At 31.0% G+C, this 16407-nt stretch overlaps 1 pseudogene; it reads right to left on the bottom strand.

Moving 5' to 3' along the window:
* Nucleotides 1-1788: 1788 nt before the first annotated feature.
* On the bottom strand, nt 1789-16046 carry LOC139523743 (selenoprotein N-like; annotated as a pseudogene).
* Between the last annotated feature and the right edge of the window lie 361 nt (nt 16047-16407).

The following is a 16407-nucleotide window of genomic DNA, read 5'->3' as shown; positions in this document are numbered from 1 at the left end:
GTATGTGGGGTATATGTTCATAAGAAAAAACAAGTCATTCAAAATATTTGACAAACATATTTAGAGGTCATGTGTTATCATGTATCATCAAACTGTTCTGGTTTTAGCATTTAAACCAGGGAAAAAGGGATAAGATAGAATAGCGATAAATGTTGCCATACAAGGCATCAAGTAATTTGATGTCGATAACTTGAAGTAGAAGCAATACAGATGTCTTCCAAATCATCTCATGAAAGTGTAAATGCTCCTTCAAAACAGATTGTTCTTTTAGGAATAAAATAAAAGAATTATTTATTACTTTTGTGTAAAAAAAAAACCGAATGCCAAGGTAAATATATAAAAAAGTCCATCAAAATTGACAAAATCATATGTTATCAACCAATACAACGAATGAAAAACATCTGCCTGGCTTGGTACAGACATTCCCCGAAGAAAATGGTGGGTTAACCCTGGTTCTATAGCTAGCGTAATCTTCCACTTGTATGACATGTACACTTGTTTTATTGTTCCGTTTAATTAGACAAAGTCTTCTCATGTCTTCGTGGCAAGTTGTGCCTCTCAGGTATCAGAATATCAAACCCAACACGAATAATTGCCTGAAATTCATTTCCATATCGCATGCTATAAATCTTTCAAAGATAAACATGATGACATTCTGTTGATGGATATGCACAAGTGACAAAGGTTGACATTGGTACTTAAGTAAGTTTACGGGTCCGATCCCTTACAAGTTCAAACCGACCGGTATGCTTTTTAGCAATGCAGACAGTATTTATAAGTTAGTGGCTAAAAGTCAGAATATTTTTTTTTAGATTTGATGACGTCATATCTATCAGAAATAGAATGTATGTCAATTATACAGCATGTCTGTGAAGTAAATTGTACACATCTTTTCTGCAAGCAAAATCATGTCTGTCAAGTACAGCATATGTCTGAAAATATGTCCGTCAAGTACAAATCTTGTCTGTCAAGTACATAACATTGCTGACAAGTTTTTTCTATTTCAGAAAATTCTTGTAATACTTTCCACTGGACAGTAATTGATTCAAATCTGATCTAACATCGTTGATGACACGCAGTCATTATTTGATCAACAACTAATAAGTTTTTATTATTGTCATTGGATAGAAGTCATATCTATTATTCATATTAAGCAGCAATACATAAAACAGATGATGCATAATGACTGCTGCATGGGCATATGACCAATGAGGTCTTGTTTTTGTGAATATGTCTTTTTTGATCGAGTTCATTCATTTCAGTTGATATTTTAAAGTGTGTCTTTCTATGTGTTTTTCTACTGTTTCAGATTATGTTGAAGGTTGGCTCCTGTTAAAATTGATAAATCCACTGCATTTAATTTGCTTGCAACCTGTCCTGAGTCATGAGCCTGTCGTTCAGTGGTTGCCGTTTATTAATGTGGTTTATAAGTATTTCTCGTTCCTAGTTTTCTATATAGATTCGATTGGTGGTTTTCCTGTTTGAATTGTTTTACACTAGTCATTTGAGAACCCTGTATGGCTTGTTGTTCGATGTGAGCTAATACTCTGTGTTGAAAGCTGTACTTGGACCTATAATTGTTTACATCTTACACATTGTGACTTGGATTGAGAGTTGTCTCATTGGCACCCATACCACATCTAGATCTTGCATACATGTTTTTTTTATTATTTTTTTTTTTTTAAATATATTGTTTTGTTGACATGTACCCAACATTTCACTTAATTCATTAGCACATGTCAATTATTTTGCATATATACTGTATATCAAATAAAGCGAAACAGAATCTTAAAAATGCACTGTTTATTAAACTACTGTTACAGAAATTCATCAACAAATTTAGTTAAATGTAAAAATACACACATCACATCAAGTCCCATTTGGTAGTGACCTACTTTGACATGCGACCTTCATTACATATGTAATATTTATACACAAAACTACACATGAAGGCGAATCAACTGAAAATAATAATTAAAACAACATAAATAAAATGTTAGTACAAAAACAAAAAGCAGATACAAATTGATTTGATGATATGTATAAAATTGAGTAAATTTGATTGACAATGAATGATTGTGAAGTATTTTGAGCAATAATGACAGTATTATTTTTTTTAGATTTATTGCAAATTTTTAAAATTTTACTTAGCTTAAGTCTCAAAATAGAAATTTACTTGAGTACAAAACCAAATCAATTTTTTAGGCTGATACAAGTAATATTAATCCAGTTCTTTCAAAATTGATCAGAAAATGTTTCTTTAAAAAAAAAGACAAAATTTAATAATTTTTTTTATACTTTAGATTACTTTTATTGCACTAATAAGAAGAAACCTTCCCAATAGTTCTTAAGGCACACAAACATTTGGAGTAATACTAATACACCTTATTTGTATTTATTCCAATCCAAAAAAGTTCTGAAATTAAACAACTTTTTCACAATGCAGTTGTAGCTATCTGGGGTCCCGTTTAAACAATATATTGTGCATAGAAATTTTTATAGAGACAATGTTTAAACCATTATAAACACTTCACACAAAGAATTTTACTGATATTAATTTGTGTCTTAAAAAAATTAATCATTTGTTCCAAAAATCTCCAAATGTCTCTTTCTGAATATTTTCCTCCTTCAGCTCATTTCTGATGACCTTCGTTTTTAAGACACTTGTGCCAAATAGGAAGTTGTCAAGGTATCCATTTATTTTCCAGACTGGATAAACAGCGACAAGGAGTATAAAAATATTATGCATCCAAAGGCTAGCAGTAATTACCATAATATTTGACAAACCACATTAACCCCCAACACACTTTCAAACACCTAAAAACTAAAATAAACTAATGTAAAAACAAAGGTTTAAAACTACACACATATACACACTCTTTCTAATACAAAAACATCAAACACATTTCCATAACAAAATCATAATACATCAAGAAAATTCTCCTATACCTTAAAGGTATAAATGACATAATATATAATAATATAATGTTAGAATGTATAAAAAATAAATGATTTTGAATAGTCGACTCAAAAATAGAATCATTAACATTTATAAATAGTCGATAAAATATTTACATCTCTAACAATTAAATATCACAAATGGTTCAAATAGGATTTCAAGATCAGAAACCTGTATGCATAATCTTTCATCACCTTTTTATTACACAATTATCATAAACATGATAAAAATTTAGAATTCATATGAAAATGGGGAGGATTTTTGATATTTATCGATGAAAAATGATATATATATATACAATGTATAATGCTGGTTTTTTTTTTAATTCATTCAGTATAGAACCAAATTAAAAAGTAAAAGCTAAAATTAATCAATTGACATTTTTTTTTTAACTATTCAAAGAGATTCGTTATTGACCCATGTTAGTGAACTTTTAACTGTCCATCAACCAATACATACATGTATATAAGCAATAACAAATCTGTCTTCTTATAATAAATTATTTATTTGCCACACCAACAAAAAATTAAACCATATTAATCTAAAGTCTGTTACTCTTTCTTTACTCTTGACCATTTTCTGAATTTCCTGAACAATAACTCAAAATTTTGTTCAAGTATTTGGCAACATAAAAAGAGGAATAATTTGATTATTTTCTATTTACAGTGATGATAAATTCTGTCTCCGTTAAATATTTTTAAATATATCATAACATTGGAGCTATCTGCAGTATATATTACACTTAGAAAATGGAGAAGTTATCCAGATAACTGATAATTAATCATTCTTTAACTCAACACGAATTCTGACTAAAATCCTGATAATTGCATGGAATGTATGGTTATTGCAATGTTTTTCAGCACATGATTATCACAGCATATCTCTAAGACTTGTCATGGTTACAAATAATTCTGAGCTCTTCTCACACCCTCTTTTAAAAATTGTAAATATTTCTCTTCATTTGTATGTTCCCTGAAAAGATACAAGAAAAGTATATAAAAATATCTTGGATTCATTCTTATTTGTTTGTACATGTACTAAAATTTGTGGATTTTAGTGGGTAAACATGATCCACAATTATATAGGCCCTCTATATGCCCTTCCTTCATCAGGATACACCACTAAGTTTTCATATATACCGGTAGTGCCATTCTGTCTATCTATCTTTAAACTTCATTGTATAAAATATTTCACAATTTCTTATCTTGCAAAACCTCTGTGTATAAAAATTCAGAAACTAATGTCTTATTTAAAGCTCTCTATAAAAATTAACAAACTAACATCTTGCTTAAGCCTCAATCTGGTTAGAATCGAGCTGTATAAAACATTACGCTAACTATTATCAATTGTGTTATTTTATATAGGACATTTCTATCAGATTAAAACCTTCTTAAACCTTTTCAAGATCAGAGATATAAAAAATATTTTCTATAAGAATTTTTACTTTTACTGTCAACTTACGGTGGGATTTCTTCTCTTTTTTCCATTCTCTTTTCACGGAACAGTTCTGGACGCTGTGTTGTTACTTTCCTTGTAGGTATCAACCCTTCATCTCCGGAACTGTCAACCAATAATAAACAATGGATTATTCTTTCTCCTTTTATTTTAGTGACAGCAATTGTATAGTACAATATGTATGAACTCTTTGTGCTTTTATTAAGAAAACAAAACACTAACTATCCAAACAATTAAAAAACATGCCCAAGTTTTCTTTATCAAAATAAATACATGAAATTATCAATTAAAACTTTTTTTCTCTCTCCAAAACTAAGAGAATGTGATTTAAATTGTGTCATATGAAGTTAATTATCCTAAGCTCTTTCTCATCAAAATTGGAAAAATATAAAATAAAGTAAGGACTTCAGAAGTCCACAAAGAACTAACATATCTGCTCAATCGCAAGTCTTTTAGTCACTGGTAGATAGTTATCCCATTGACATTCATACCACATCTCATTATTCATTGTTATTCTTACACACTTGCTAAAATCTAATGACCATTTATACTTGTTAAAATATAAATTTCCTACCTATCATCCCATGCTCATTTGAATGGATTAACTTACATTAAAATACCTCTGCACAACATATTTTTTTAATTATATTTGCAAACAAAATTTAAGTCTAAATTGTTATCATACTTACAAAAGCTGCCAAAAAGAGTCCATCATTGATACACTATATTCTCCCTCTGGTGAGTGCATGAAATCATTAGCATTGACCCTGTGTACAATTGTACCATTTTTTAGAGCCAGATACATCATTACAGGGAATTTATAATTCTGTAAGAAATGACTGGCTGTTTTACTGTACACTGGCTGATGAGGATCTTTCTCAAGTTCCTGTCAATCATAAATATTATTATATATATCTTTATAAAACGTCTGAAAAGAAGTCAACAAATTTCCATACGAGGGCGCTGGATTGTTACGAGTAACGATACATGTACACAATAAATAAATTATACATACTAATTATGTTTTATATCACGAGTAAAGATACATGTACACAATAAATAAATTATACATACTAATCATTTCTTCTAATTATGTTTTATATCATAAATAATATTTCTTATTATATTATTGAACCAACGGTGCTGCAATATAATACCCAATTTGTATGGAAGTAAAAGTGATGTTGCATCTTATAATTTCATCTTCTGATAAGAATGGATATCTTCTTAATCATCTCATACCTAGAGCATTTATTTAAATACATTATTTTAATATAAATATGGAAATTTCTTCTAAAAGTAAAGTTAACATGAATCCTGAGTACATTGTACCACAATTTCTAAATCTAAATAGGACAGCTACATGTGTATTATAAATGTGATGTACTGATGTCCATTATAACATTTTATAAATCTTTCCTGTAGAGTTGAAGTTTTTTTGTCCTAACCAATATCAACTTGCATCTTTCTTTCCATGAAATATAATAATTTAAGACTTATGTTTTCCTTACATCTTTTTCCATGCTACTTACATCTCATTTACACCATTAAGTTAGTGTTTGTGAACATTGCAGGATTAATAAGATAAAGATGCATATTTTAAATTGGAGTTATCTTTCTTTGTTTATAATTATCAAACACATTTTCTAACCTGCAAATCAGCAACAAGTGCCCAGTTACTGATATAGCTCTCTTTGAGGAGAGCTACAACGGGCGGACTCTCTAGGGAAGTATCCCTGAGTGTCCGCCCAGAACCTCAGCAACTCTGATCATCTAGTGCACCCCAAAGTAATATGGAGTGCACTAGTTTGTCTTCCTTTTGTGCTCTTTCAAAGGAGTTAGTGAAGTTGAAGTATGGCACCTAAAAGCATAGAAAAATAAAATTAGGATATAGAGCTAATCATATCATAAAATTTTAGCTGTTGATAATTGTTGACATTTTTGAACCAATCAGTATTTTCTTTTAAGGATAATCTTTTTCCATCAAATTTTCTGATAAAAAGTATCAACATGAATGATCAATATCTTTATAATCATGTTAATTGTAAAATAAATGATTTTTTTATTATAAAAAAGAACCAGTGGCACCTTAATGACAGTAAACACAAGTAAAAATTAATATGCCACCATCAAATTACCAATTGATTCCAATTTCTAAATGACATGGTCCAATGGAAATCAAGAACCTCAGATTGAAAAAGTTTGTGTTAAGAGTTTTTTTTACAGATTATCCTAAATGGTATTACAATTACGCAAGTTAAGCACAAACTTTCACAATTTGCTGATGACAAATCAGTTCAATGGTATAGTAAGACTAAAAGATTCAAAGAGCAATGAACAGAAAAAAATATATTGATCACTGTACATCTGTTTCAATTAAAAACATGGGCATAGTAAAAAAATTGTATATACCTCTTTAAATGGATACATTTTTATCTCAATTTTTCTTTTAACATCAAATTCAGGTATTTCGTTTGTCCATTTAATTGCCTTGAGTGTCTTGTCCAAATCTGTTGTCGTGCTAACCATATTCATCTCCATTTGTGGTAAGAATCCAATGTCTACCTGCATAGCAGCTGCTGTTTCTATATCATTTATCCATTCCATGTCTGAAATATTTAAAAAACAAAAATTTGCTTCAGCAAATTTAACATTGTTGTGCTGATATTTAGAGTAGTTAATAACCTGTTTTATGTATAATATATTATATATTTAAGTAATCATAATTTGACAAACAAAAATATAAGTTTGTGAATGGTGAAAAATAGTATAATAATTAGATATTTTTGTACATAGTACATTGTAGTATATATACCAGTAGTCAAATTACTTCAAAAATAAATAAAAATAATCTTGATTGACTGTTGTGGAAGCCCGTCATACTAAATATATGTTCATAATTTATGTTTTTACAACTCCAGCCTACAATTTTAAACTACAAACATGATGCATTCACTTTGTAATATCATGTTGATGTTAAAATTGGGAAATTGCTAGTTAAAAGTTTTCTTTTGAAAAATTTGGTAAACATTATTGTAAAATTGCCATCTGTCATTTAAATTTGGTCTCTTGTGAAGAGTTGTTGCATTGGTAATTATAGAACTTTTTTATATGGAAAGCACATGCAGTCATCGGTGTTATGTTCTATTATTAAAGAAATGAATAATAACTACAAAACACCCATGTGATAGCTCTCTACCAATTAAAATGATTGAATTCTTAATATGAATTATTATTGAATAGTCAATGTACAGGTAATATATCATAGTTGATGCAGTTGTTTAAGTCCTCATTTCTAATATAAATGTGGTTTCCTAGGAGCTTGCCATTAGTATCTAAGTACTCACCCACATTCAGTTTTTTATCTGTAGGGACATACATATGGAAGTATATAATTTTCCTGTAATCCCTTGAGATGATGAGGTTCCCTGTAAACTGTGCTGGTGTAAACCACATAGGATTGTTTGGTGGTTCACTTAATTGGAACTCAGCATGTAATCTAATGCAGAAAAAAATAAATACATTTTACAGTTAACACATTAACACTTTCACTACTGATTTTATTTTTTCCGCGGGTTTCTGTGGCCGAGGCAAATTTGCACGCTCAGATTCCCCAGCCTGAATTAATTTCGTGACCGGCGCTTCAAGAAAAGTTGCAAATTGAAAAACGTGCTGCAACTCGAGAACGCAGTCTCAGATCGCCTAAACAACTGATACAGAAGTTCAAAAGGTTGCTCTGTAAAAGATTTTCCTAGTGAATTAAAATTAAAACAAAAAAAAAATGTCTTTACAATGCTTGAAAGATCGATTTTTGTTACCTTTTTAGCTCAATGTTGGCAAAATGTCGACATTCGGATGGACTTTTTTACGTTAAAAATGTGTTTAAACGGATATAATTCAGCAAATCATTATAACCGAGTCTTCTTATTTATCTTATCACTCGTTTTTTGTCATTTAAACATCGTTTATAGCAAAACCGAAGCTTTTTATCTCTCCTAAATTAACCGTTTGACTTTTCGTTTCCGACCGCCATTTGTATAGATGAAAAGACAACTCTGTCAATCGACGAACGACTACTTGTTTTCAAAGTGATAGATCATGATACGATCATATACTCATATACGGATACCACGGATACGTTGTTGATATTGTAAACACTGGTATTAAAGAGTGTTATTAAACAAACAAGATATGTTTGTTGTTTCATTTTCCCTGGTAAACATAACAATACTTTATAAAAAAAAAAAAAAAAAAAAAATTGCTAAAAAAAATTATTTTTGGTTCAATCAGACATATACGTCTCTGGTTCAATTAGTCCATGCTGCCTATTTTAGAAGAATAAAAAAGCAGAATATAGTTGGTCATGATTATCTTTTATAAGTAGATAAAACAAAATGGATTAATTATTTACCAGGGTCAACCATTATATTTATATATACAAGTATTTTTGTAGTTGGTCTTTTTTTCAAAGGTTTGGTGTTTTTTCAACTTCCTCTATTACCATGATTACCAATATGCAACAGCTTTGTTCTAGATTTTCTGATTATGTAATTTGAAAAAATTTTAATCACTGAGTATATAAAATATATTAAATTACTATTTCAATTATGATAGATACTTTATATAGTTATCATATATATACATGTACATTGTCATGTGAAGAATAATCACTTACACAACGAATTTCTACTCTCATTACATATGTACACATATCTGTCATATGTTTCATCCTTTCTTGATAATTCAGTGCAGTTTCATTTTTCCCATATCAAGTCACAAAACTAGATTTTGATAAAAAATTAAGCAATATTTTCCCATTTATATAATCAGTATTACAATTAACTCAGAGAATTTGATAACTAAATTATGAACTTTCAACAATAAAATTTTAACAAACAATAAGAACAAATTAAATACAGCAAACTTGACTTCTCTCTTTATTGTTCCAGTTTGAAGGCATGTGTGTGAACTTATGTCTAGTAATGGCCTTACCCTGCTTACCCCAGCACAAAATATCTATTTATCAATCCTTTTTACCAGCAAACAAGAAAACTGAAGAAATTTTAGGTTGGATGAATGGTAAATAACATGTAGGCATTACAAATTTAACTATCCCAAGTAAAATGAAATATACTTTTTTGAGCCATTGCAAGGTTTTTTGATAATATCAATAATACTAGATGTATTGGTCAGCCACCCCTGTTTGAAGGGTAGTCAAAGGGGTAGTTTAACCTCTTATCTTGCTAAATGGTCAACATTTATTACACATTTAGGGGTCATCCATAATTGTCAACCATTTTCCAAAGTGTACAAATCGTACACTTTTTCAGACCCCCCACCCTCCCTCAGAAAGTGTACATCAACCATTTTCAGATTTCAAGACAAGAATCAATAATTCTTAATAAAAAGAAGATCCTGTCTATTAAAGTTTAGTTTAATATAGAAATTTGCATTGAAAAGAAACTGAAACATATCTGACTGTTTTATTTCATTTGATGAAAAAAAAAGCGTACTGTAAAAATGTTGATTTTTGAACCCCCTCCCCCCAAGTGTACGTTTTGTACACTTTGGAAAATGGTTGATAATTATGGATGACCCCTTAACTTGACCAATATATATATTATATTAACAAGATTGAGACATTTGTTTTGTTCTTCAGAGTTTCAACTAATGAAACAACAGGTTTAATATGATTACAGAAAGGATCAACATTTTGTTCACGTAATCAAGTTTCATTTACTATGATGGTCAGAGAAATGAAGGTACCATAAAATATGGGTATACCTGTCCCTAATCATTGTACAAGAAAATATTGAGGTGACCATTATTGGATCTGTTAACCGATACAACTTAGTAAATGGTATGCAAGACCAAGAAATGCTTTCATTTCTGATTTGTAGCTCCAAGGCATTTTGTTGTCAATTGGCCTTTGCAGTGAATATGAAATTAGGGAGATGAGGTATGATTGCCAATAAGACCACTATCCACCAAAGTTCAAATACAGTGGATGTAAGCAATTATAGGCAACCATATGGCCTTCATCAATGAGAAAATCCCATAATGTAAAGTCAGCTATAAAAGGCCCACCAGACATGAGAAATATTAAACAATTCGACTGGGAAAATTAACTGCCTATATATATAGCTACATGTACTTGATTACAAAACAATTAATCTAAAATGAAAATGACAGACATGAACCAACAACAACCAGTGAACTACATGCTCCTGACTTGGGACAGGCACATAATGAGTGTGGCAGGGTTAAACGTGTTTGTGAGCGCTCAACCTTTCCCCCTTATCTGGGATAGTGACATAACAGCACCTTTAAAAATCAGTGGAAAGCTTAAAGTTATCAGTTTTGTTGATTTAGAATGCATTCAAGAAAAGGATTGTCCATATAAAGTTGCCCTAAATCTGACACCTCCTTTTCAGTACCCATGACATGACTTAGCCCAGTATTCCCACAAGGGGCAAATATATGTGTAGACTTTTTCAACACTACTAATCTCATTGTTTGTGCCACTAATCACCACCATCTCCTCACCAATTAATATTAACCTCCTGCTCCCCTTTGGCTTCCTCATTATTTGACTCATTATAGCCCTCACTGTCATCTTTCCCCTGCCCATTCTGACCAATTCTTAACCTTTCCTCATTAAGTAAGTAAGACCTTTTTTTCACTGAACCTGCAAATTCTACATCAGTTTCGTCTGACGACATTTTCACACTGAAATACTAGCAGACGAAGTTGCACTTCCTAAACTGCTTTCAATTTCGTGCATTGTTCTCCCGTACATTCACAGCCCTATCCGCTTATTTCACCCGATACTCAATCAAAGTGTATGTGTCACCCGAGTACCAGCTTTTCAAAGCCATATCTCTGTTCCCTCGAAATCGAGAATTGTTTTTGTAGCAAAGCCATGAACGCGAAAAAAAACTTACTGGTCTAGTTCCGATTTGTGGGGGGAATAAAAAGATCGCTATCATATTTATTTAAGATATATTGAACCATTTATTTTTATTATATAGTTAAAACTACCTAAGAACAATAAAGGGCTTCGTCAAAACACAGAAAACAGCTGTACTTCCACTCCTCGTTATCTAGAGGAGCCATTTTGAAACCCCATATGACCTCAAAACGTGCTTCCGGTTCTAATTTTAGAAAATAAAATTTTCCGATTTGATTTATTTACCTTTCACGATGTTTTTAATGTTGTTGAAGAACTAAAATAATATCCTCAGATATCGTAGATTTTAATTGAAACATTGATTTCAACTGTTAAGAACGGCATATAGCGTAAAATTGCGGCTTTTATTGGGAAAATATTTATGTATCCTGAAAGATACACTCGCCCTGCGCATCGTGTATCCTCAAGGATACATCCGCCCTGCGTATTTGAGGATACACTCGCCGCGAAAGGGTTAATACTGTAGTTCAGTCAATCATCTCACAAAAGTTCTTATGAGAAAATTCTAGTCATGAATATTTCAGTATTACACAATTTACTTTAAATTTATGTCATAAGATTTATAGTGGGTGAAAAACTCAAATTGAATGAACAAAATATTTTACTTTTCTCCAAAGAGATCTTATTTACATACATACATTTTTTTGTCATGCAATTATCTTAGAAAAAAAGGCATGTATGTAATCAAAATTTCTATTGTCTGTATGAAATGTATACCACATCTTCTTTTTTTTTTTTTTATGTAAACTAATAGCACTTTTTTGTCACCACAAGGAAACATCTTTCATCTTCATGTAGGAACTCTTTCATAACATAAGTTATGCTGCTGATATATATATATATATACATGATATATAATCATAATGTCTGCAATCTTACATATTTATAGCTACTAAGCTTTAGTCTAAAACACCAAAAACAAAAGTTCTCTGTTTTTAATTACTTTCATGAGAGAAGAAAATGACATGAAACATATGTTTTCAATCGTATTGATCTATAAATTACTACATGGATTGTGACAACTTTACAAAGCTTTTAGTTTTCACATAAAAAAAGGACTTTTTTTTATATATCTTTAATATCTACAAACTGAAATCCACTTGTTTAAATCACTTTTGTTTTTTAGCTTTTCTCATTGAAAAACATACCTGAAACTTATATCCAGATATTCCTTGTTGTATGCTCGTACACTTGCCACGCCCCCTTGTGGTGGAAATCTTGACCTTAGAAATGGACGAGGATGGAACATGGACAGAAGTTGGTGTATCACAACTAATTCATCCTCGACTCTAGGTGGTAGCCACTTATTACTAGACCTATGACTTGGAATGTCTGGCAGGCTGGTACTATTTATGTTCCAAATTTGGTAAACTTTTCCTGGTTCCTCAATAAAGGAGTTATTTGGAGGTAAAAATCCTTTAAACTGTGTCACTCCAAAGTCTTTCGTCTCTTTATTGGGGGTTTTCCATTCCTGAAGGCCTTTTAATGAATCGATCTGTTCTGACTGAAATATTATACAAACAATGCAAAAACAGGAAATTCATGTCAGAGGTTAATAAAAATATTTCTAATATTTTAAGACCTGTCCTAAGTCAGGAACCTGTAATTCAGTGGTTGTCATTTGTTTATGTGTTACATATTTGTTTTTTGTTCATTTTTTGTACATAAATACATTGTAAGGCCGTTAGTTTTCTTGTTTGAATTGTTTTACATTGTCATTTCGAGGCCTTTTATAGCTGACTATGTGGTATGGGCTTTGCTCATTGTTGAAGGCCGTATGGTGACCTGTAGTTGTTAATTTCTGTGTCATTTTGATCTCTTGTGGATAGATGACTCATTGGCAATCATACCACATCTTCTTTTTTTATATAATTCTAGTTCAAAGAGCCACTAACACAAAAGTAGATGTACATGTACAGCAAACGTTCAAAGACAAATAACAAAATAATTTGTTGTTCAAATAGCCTAACTTGGTACATTTTTCATGCTCAAAACAAATGGGGTTTATTTTAACCCTTTTAAATATATATAGGATTCATACTGATACCCTGTTAGTCTGATAAAGTATATAATGTACATGTACACTTGGTCATTTGGTAGAAATATATATATTCAAAATATTCATACTTTCTTAAATAAGTTCTGAATGTTCTTTGATAATTAAAATTCATTATAGTGACATAAATGACAAACATTTGTAGAATTTTAGAATTGAAATAATTTATTATGGAAAGAGTCTTTTTCACAAGAGTCAAAACAGAGTGGTTACGGGTTCATAATTATTAGACTAGTAATTTTTGTTCACCAAAATGACTGATGGACTGAGTGCAACTATTAAACCAATTGCTTTGTAGTGTTGTTAAGAAAAAATTATGTAAATTTGTACATGTATAATGCCTTTCACAAACTTAAAAAAAAAATTCTTCTGTTTCATGCTACAATTTACCATATATATATATACATGATAGAGCGGGTTATTTCGTGAAATTTTACACCCACGAAAATAACCTGCTATACGGTATTGTTTAAATATTGAAATTATGAATAGCATAACTAGTTTATGACTATATTCTTATACTGACAATAGTCTGATTTGAATAATTTAATTATGAATACAATGTAGCATAACCATGATAACTAGTTTATGACTATATTCTTATACTGATTTGAATAATTTAATATATAAACATGTTGACATGCAGTCAGTAGACTCAGTACTACATGTACATGTATATTTAATATAGCAGTATTAGTGATATATTATACAATGTATTTATCATAGACATATAATATGCAATTTACATGTAGTGTGGACATGGTAGATATAGCTGACTATGCAGTATGGGCTCTGATCATTGTTGAAGGCTGAACAGTAAACCATATTTGTTAATTTCTGTGTCATTTGGCCTATCATTGTCTATTGTGAAGAGTTGTCTCAATCGAAAAATCATGCCACATCTTCTTTTTTTATATAATAAATGCATGAAATGATAGCCAATTCTTGGTTGAAAACAGGAAATTGAAAAGCATGAAATATATCAGAAAATCTCTGATTTAGTTCTAGTACATTAGTATAAAATAACATACTGGATCACTAAGATTGGTATTCATGGTTTCAAGCAGTAGTGGTTGGAAGTAGGCCTGCATTGTTATGGTCTGCTCATCTTTACCTACAGTATAATCTGCCTTGTACTGAAGATCAGTTGTTACCTACAAAATAAATTATAATAAAATTGTAGTAAAGTCTTAACCATGTTAACATTAAATCATTAAATACAAATGTAGGTAAAACTTTAATTCTAGTGTGTCAATCTTGTTTCCTTAGCTTATTGGTAAAAAATCTAGTAATGCATCAAATTTGAAATAGAGTTTAACCTCCTTGCTGCCGGAGGGACACATACATTGTATAAGACCATGGTTAAATTCATGCAAGTTTCTCATCAATGCTGTATCTCTTTCAATTAAAAGGCTGAAGATTAATCAGTGTTGTTTTTCTCCAATGGGTCCCAAATGTAACGGTCATTATGTTTTGACGTAATATTATATAATATGCCAAACAACGAAATCATTCGATATATGACGTCTTTGTTTGGCATATTACGTCACAGATGCTGATCTGTAGTATTTTCCAGTTTATATGAAATACAACCTTGAGAAAAGGTAGGCAGCAAGAGGGTTAATGAAGTTGTTTATTGTCCATGTATAAATGTTGTTTACACGTCATGCATTATAAAAAAATTGCATACCCCTTCTATCATGTCTATCTAAATGGAAAGTAGAGTTCACATTTAAAACAATGATATTAGGCTATCAACGATTGTATACATGTATTTGACTTGTAGTAAAGTCCCTATATAGTTAAATATAATGTTGGCAGTGAGTCTAATCGTGTGTACTTCGCATGTCTTGTGTGACATCTGTTTCTATAAAAAGCGCTAATAAAATGTTTTTCTAATCTTAGCTTTTTCCTTATTTTTTTTGGTAATTGTGCATATTTCATATTAAATAACATACATTTATACCACTTGCTATGAGAGTATGATATAGAGTTTCATATTCATCAAGAGACAGCTTCAGATCACCATCACGGTCATATTTCTTGAAAAACTCCCATCCTTCATCGCCTACAGCTGAAAATGTCATGTTCGGTAGCATTTGACCTGGTAAGAAGTACGTTTTGTAAATTTTGTCTCCGACAAACCCACCAAGGGCTACAAATAGGATGCCAATGACAGCTGTTCCAATGTAAACAACCCATTTTGGAATAGCAAATATAATTCTGTTTGGAGGAACAACAAGGACTTCCTGGTAATAGGGTTGTGGCGGCCATTGTTGTTGATGGGTTTGTTGTTCGATCGGCTCGGATGTAGCTGGTGGACTTTCTGTTGTTTGATCAACTACTTCCTGATTAGTTCCATTTCTTTCCTCCGTGTCGAGCTGACTTTGACCATCATTGTTGGTTTCTGTTTTACTCTGACTTCTTGTCTTTCGCCTCCTCACTTCGTTTTCTCCTGTACCGCCTGTGTCCGGCGGAAAAGGCATTTCGAAATGAAAGCAACTGCGTCAGGTCACGTAGACCCTCGTTGTTGAACTTAGATACGCCAAAATCCGGATGTATCGAATTTCGCAATTTTACTTCCGTTTACTAACACTTAAAATATGTCTGTCAGGTTCGTGAACGCCTCACAAAAAACGAAAAAGTAGTAAAATCGATGCAACATTGTTTTACATTTTATCTTTAACTCTTATCAAATACTTTTACAGCGAACTTAAGTTAATAGCTTTCAAGCTTTCAAACACAATTACCAACAAACTAATTGAAATGTAAAGGTAAAAAAAAAAACATCTTAGTCAAAATTGCATTATGGGACTGCAGAAATGTAATCAGATCATGAATTTATAAGTATATAATACAAATGATCATATGTTAAAGTATGGAGGTATTCAGTTTTGAGTGAACTGATTTATGATGAAGGATATTGCACAAGTTGATTTCATCGAGACTGCTGTTTGCATAGGAAAG

The sequence above is a fragment of the Mytilus edulis genome, chromosome 5 (genome assembly GCF_963676685.1).
Source record: "Mytilus edulis chromosome 5, xbMytEdul2.2, whole genome shotgun sequence".
NCBI lineage: Eukaryota > Metazoa > Mollusca > Bivalvia > Mytilida > Mytilidae > Mytilus > Mytilus edulis.
Note: the sequence above shows the minus strand (reverse complement) of the source record. Positions and strands in the feature narration are given on the sequence as shown.